Below are 6,000 nucleotides of genomic sequence, written 5' to 3' on the forward strand. Positions count from 1 at the left end.
TATGCACGATTGAGATTTAACTAGTTGCTTCTTCATGTGCATCAATGACACTTTATATTTGCTTCAACTTCACACATCAACTGCGCCTATATAATTACCATAGTCTGTTGAGGCAGGCAGGCAGGAAAGCAAATTGCTATTGAGTTGTCTGAATGGCAATATTACTTGTCCTGCCTGGTCAATGAGACTACTTCGTGTTAAGCCCAGCCTCAATTGTAAAGAAAATATTTGAATATTTTTAGGCGTCAATGAATTCAGGTGACGCGACTACTGCCTTCAAAGAATTCCAAGCCTTGAAAGATTGGCTCACATTCTCTAATTAAGACATTTCATTCTTGGGTCAATAGTTTAAACAGCATTATCACTAACTGTAAGTCTATAGCTTTTGTCTGTCTTGGTATTTATGTTTTTTCTGATACAGATACTAGAATTTCTTAGTCTTGCATAATATTTTCAACATTATAACCTAAAAATCTGTTAACTAATTAGAATAGAAAGAGGCAGTAAACTGACTTGGAAAATGCAAATTCAGGATTGGTGAACATGTTCTATTTTTATAAACTTTTGAAACACCGGACATTTGTATATATACATATTGTATAAAAACAATTCACTTTTATGGCATGTTCAAATTTATCAATGATTTGATTATCTTCCTCAACAGCACAATTCTCACAAAAATGTTGGTGCAATAACGAGATATCTGGGATGTGATTTTTATAGTTTAGTTCATGGTGCCTTTTGTACAATAGCACACCTGAACCTAGTTTTCAGATGTTTACTGGACATCAGTTATGTAAGAGTCAATGGAAATCTGACACTCCCACTGAGTACTGCAAATGCATTAAATTCACTGGGTTTTAATTTCGCCATTTTCACTGATGAGGAAAATCCAATAAATTAAATCTATGTGAACATGTACAATAAAACTGTGGGGCTAATTTCTGGATAGCGGTGTTCAGAGATACCTGAAATTGTCTGGCATTTTCTCATGATTTTTTTTCTCACTCAGGGGGTGGGGATTAAGAACCTGTGAACAATAATATAGGGGATAGGGTAAGGTGGGAAAAGGTTAAGTAACCCATGGGTTATTCTAGGATTTTTTTAAACAAGGAAACAGTGGGGCAGCGCCCTTATGCTATGGGCATGCGCCCACTTAACCTGCAAAGCAGGGAGAAAACATAAAATTCTGATTGACCAGGGATCACATGTGACCACAGTCTTCAACTGTGATCCGTCTGATAGTATTTTTGGCCCCAAGGAAGTCATAGAATGTTCCATTTTAACTTAGAATTATCAAAAAATCCACACCCTGGTAGGGAGAACCTTATCTACCCCACTTGGTGACGCCGCTGAATTGCAGTGCTCCTTCTTGTTTTTTTTCAGAAAAAAAGTGTGGTAATCATTATAGAGCATATTCAAGCAAACGGGAGTACTCATAAAACCGCAAACAGTTGCACTGTCACAACTTTTTTTGTAAACACTGGCAGCTTTTTTACCGATTGGAGTAGCGAAACTAGACCACTGCACTCTCCTGAAAGCCTCTTTGTATTGACAACCTAATTTGCATACCATAATTGGCCATTTGCCATGTATACTATGTCTGACATATTTACAAAGTGCAAAATAAACATGTAACATTCTGTTATTACAAACCACTACCAACTCCAACACATCCCGCCCAAACAGGTTAATACATAATTAGTCTAAAAAAAAAACTATTAAAAAGATAAGACACCAGGCAATATTTTTACAGGACACTGTACGTGAAACTACTACATAACGATTCAGATGACCAAGCTAATTTACACTCGACTACGTGCACATCCTGACATTTCAATCATTCGACAAATCCTCAAAGAAAAGAATAATTTTGCTGTTCTCAGAGATAAAGATAATGACAGTCAATGTAATGATATTAAAAATACAATCAAGGTTGAATAATTAAAGCAATACTACCTGCGTATGTATCCGTAAACAAAAATAGGGTTGCAATGTATTGGGGTAGTGAGGGCTTTCACCTTAAATTAACTATTGACCCAGTGTTCTCCGCAATTGGGTTTTTGTCGGGCGTGTCAAGTACTGCAATTTGAACAATAACAAAATTTGATTTGGTTTCATTTTCAGAGAATAAGGTCTCAGTCACAAAATTAGACTTACGAATTTAAAATTTGCCATAAAGTTTGTAAATCATTTTCAAAATATTATATGTTGTGTTATAATACTGCTGTATAACAATACATTCTAGAATGACATGTTAATAAAGTTAATCAATTATTATGTAGTAGAATGACGGGTTAATAAAGTTAATCAATTATGAAGTAGAACGACAGGTTAATAAAGTTAATAAATTGTTATGAACTAGAATGACAGGTTAATAAATTTAATAAATAATTATGAAGTATAGGATTTTAAAAAGAAGAAGTCGCAATAAAATGAACCAACATTATTCAGGGGTCAAAATTAAGCCATGTCCACCTATCAGACAGGTAGATTTTAGCTGGACCAGGTTAATGTACAAATTGTCCCTTACCAAATTGAGTAGAGCCCAAAGTAGCAAACCCAAATAATTGCTTAGAGTGTTAAGACTTATGAAATGATAAACCAAGAATGGAACTTCTTTATTTATCCTGCTGGAGACTGGTACCTTTATTTGCAACCCTGTCCAATTAATTAACCTGTTTTAATTTCAACTTCTATCAACAAAATTTGTCTTCGAAATCTCGTTCATCATTTAGTCCAGTAAATATTGATCAGAAAAAAGGGTCTGAAAACAGACAATATACAGTAAATATATTGCACTAACTTTATTAATCAGCAATCAGAAACCTTCTCAATAAGCTAATTTGAAAAAACCCAGGTTACACTCGTTTGTAATGTTTCAAAATTATGTTTATTGAACCACACCCAAAATTATATGCCACTTTCATGACCCCTGAAAGTCATAAATCCTGGTAGGTTTTTGGTATGACAGCAACATGCGTCTTTGTTCTTAACAATTTACTCAAGTTGCTTAAACAGATAGACAAGGCTTGGGGGAAAATGTTATGAAATATAAAAATATAAACTTATTTCTAGTCTTATTTCATGTCTTTATTACAGACTTTGCTAATTTTCATATCTTTTGCTACAAAAATGACACAGGCTGAATTCCTACCGGTATATGTATGAATAGAAAATTACCTTGAAATACTGAATTTAATTTAAAGAACACAAGAAGGATGTTTCTCAGACTATCCGATTTCACCAAGCATATTTAGCAAACATATTCTAGGGGAACATTGATATTCAACATTTGTCTTGAATAGAGCATACAACTCCATTATTAGCAAATTAATCACTATCTAAATATTTTGTAATGCTAATCAAATTATTAATCAATATTTGATATTAGTAGTATTACATTGGGTGATTTAAATAGTTCAAGTTACAAATGTTTTTGCAGATCAGAATACAGCAATTTCTTAAGAGCGAGCCTATCACGAAGTGTCTGGATATATATTTATTCATTATAACATGTTATGTGTTAATTAATGTTTATATCCAAGGCTGGAGTTAGGATTTATAGCCCAAATTTAGACAAATTTAACACTACACATATATATGTCGGATAGTAAATTGTGCTACGTGTCCCAGACGTCGCCACTAATGGCCATCCCGGCCATTGAAAGAGAATCTGAGTGAGGAATGAACAGGTGTTGTAAACCAAATAGCGATCGACAGAATAGATTGTATGACGTCGTCGTTGACGCTCGAGATTCAATAGCATGTTTCAACGAAGTACCCATCCAAGACAGTTAGTTGATCAACGTGCTGCTAAAAGCATTTAACATTTCATACATTGCATTGTTTTGGAAAACCTCATTGTCTGTTTGCGGCCGCCCCGCAATGTGTACCACGACCAAGCGAGCTGCATAAACTGCAGCAGGTAGTAGGAATATATACATACATTCATACGATGCAAAGCCAAGTACAATGAAAAACAAGAAGATAATTAAACTGTTTTTAAACACACTTAACTGTTGACGTAACTGTTGACAACTGTGATGCAACGCGATTTATAATCATGCACAGCGTGATTCATAATTATGCTGGATATGCAAATGTCACCTTGGCTTTTACTTCCGGTACAAAATGTCAGCACTGCGTACGGACTCTGACCTTATTTCTGTCAGTCGACATATAGAATGCCTAGTTTCAACGTATTGAAATAGTACTCAGAAATATACCTTATATTTTGAGTGTTGTGCCATCGTTAATATACATATTTAGTATCGAACGGACGTGTTTTGTACACCTGGGCGCTTCAAGAATCTAGGATATTGTGCTCCGTAAACAGTCAACAACTTGCATAGTCATGAAATACGATGGGGTCACATAGTAAGCACAACGCATAGTATTTCTATAGACTACTTACAGTGTACACAACAGTAAGCAAATAAACAAATATGGACTCATATAAACACATATTCTCGTAAAATATTAGTTTTGGCTATGAAACATATCTTGTACAACCATTACACAGCGACGCGCTCAGTGGCGGTGGCACAGGGGGCACATAGAGGGCGGTCGCCCCTCCAAAATCAAGCTGAAACCCTTTGTGTCCAAGCCCCTCAAAATACTGGAAATACCGTTTCAGAGGGTATAGATTTAAACATTTCAAGGTCGAACCTTCGGCGCGAGGTTAGTGAGCAGATCTCGCCCCCTCATGCAAAATTTCGTGCCGCCGTCTCTGGTGCTGGAGTAAAACAATAAAAACAGAAACAATTATTACTTCTATTATACTTTGCTGTAAATACATGAGATTCTAAACTTTTAGAATACATTTTTATATGTTTGTTAATTGAACCGGAATGTTGTTCGTCGAAAAAATTGGTTATGTTTGCGGATGTCGATGACTAGAACGTAATACCTAATTCAGGTTGTCTAAGAAAGCATTGTCGTTTTTAATAAAAAAAAACACTAAAACTGAAGTCAGTTGCCAGCCCAACTTTCTAGACCAGAGTTTTAGAATATTTCAACGTCAAAAACCTACAAGTAGCGTATGACACGGTGGGAGTGTGTACAAATCCCTTGCTATCTGAGTAGTCGCCGGGTTGGTAGCGTCGCTTATGTTTGGGCTTCGAATAATAACACAACATTCAGCACCATCAATGAGGTCTGAACGTTACCTCACATAAAACAAAAATTGCAATTGACCTCACTGTGTAAATACATGCGTTGTGGAATACGGAAACAATCCCAATATCCTAATAACGAAGTTATGATGTAGACATATGTTGGACACAAGGATAGAAACATTAAATTATCATGAACAAAAATTATGTTGATAATTTCAAAATAAAACCAAAAATCTGGTGATTATAATATAAATTAGTAAATAATAATGCAGTAATAATACACAAATAGCCTGAATATATCTACATTACGCATCTAATTATTAAAGTGTCAATGAAAATACATACACAAATGAAAAGGTGAAATGATATCTATTTTATGATAAGCAATAGTTTTTCTGAGACCTATACAAATAAGAAAATTATTAGCCTTAATTCCAGTCATAATAAAATTAATACTTATTATAACCATGATTTAATAATTTTATTTCATTTAAATTTTGTACAAAATATTACAAGAACATTTATCTCATCAAAATAATCTTTAAAACATACGATGTGGATAATACAAATTATTCTGAATTTAGATGTGTCTTAGTAAAATATGACATGGTAGCCATGATTGTTACAAACGCAGACATGAAACACAGTCTCTCCACACCGGACTGTGCATGAAACCACTTGACTGCGTTCATACAAATACAACGAAATACGAAATATCATGTCACTGTTTGCTTTCTTATACGGGCAGGGCGAGGTTCAGGTATTGTACCTGCTTATCTGAGGTCATCACTGAGGTCAACTTTCCCATTCAATGTATTCATATTTAAATTATGTAGACATATCATATTAAATACCTTGGTAAATAGCATTCTATGTACAG

At 34.6% G+C, this 6,000-nt stretch overlaps 1 protein-coding gene across 1 annotated transcript in view; it reads right to left on the reverse strand.

Moving 5' to 3' along the window:
* Positions 1–4,073, reverse strand: part of LOC146746009 (nephrin-like) — a 28,739-nt gene extending 24,666 nt beyond the window's left edge. Inside the window, exon 1 of the mRNA XM_085499297.1 lies at positions 4,021–4,073. The gene's annotated coding sequence lies outside the window, so the exon portion shown is untranslated. The remainder of the gene's footprint in view (positions 1–4,020) is intronic.
* Between the last annotated feature and the right edge of the window lie 1,927 nt (positions 4,074–6,000).

The sequence above is a fragment of the Saccoglossus kowalevskii genome, chromosome 5 (assembly GCF_978046115.1).
Source record: "Saccoglossus kowalevskii chromosome 5, keSacKowa6.1, whole genome shotgun sequence".
Classification (NCBI taxonomy): Eukaryota; Metazoa; Hemichordata; class Enteropneusta; family Harrimaniidae; genus Saccoglossus; species Saccoglossus kowalevskii.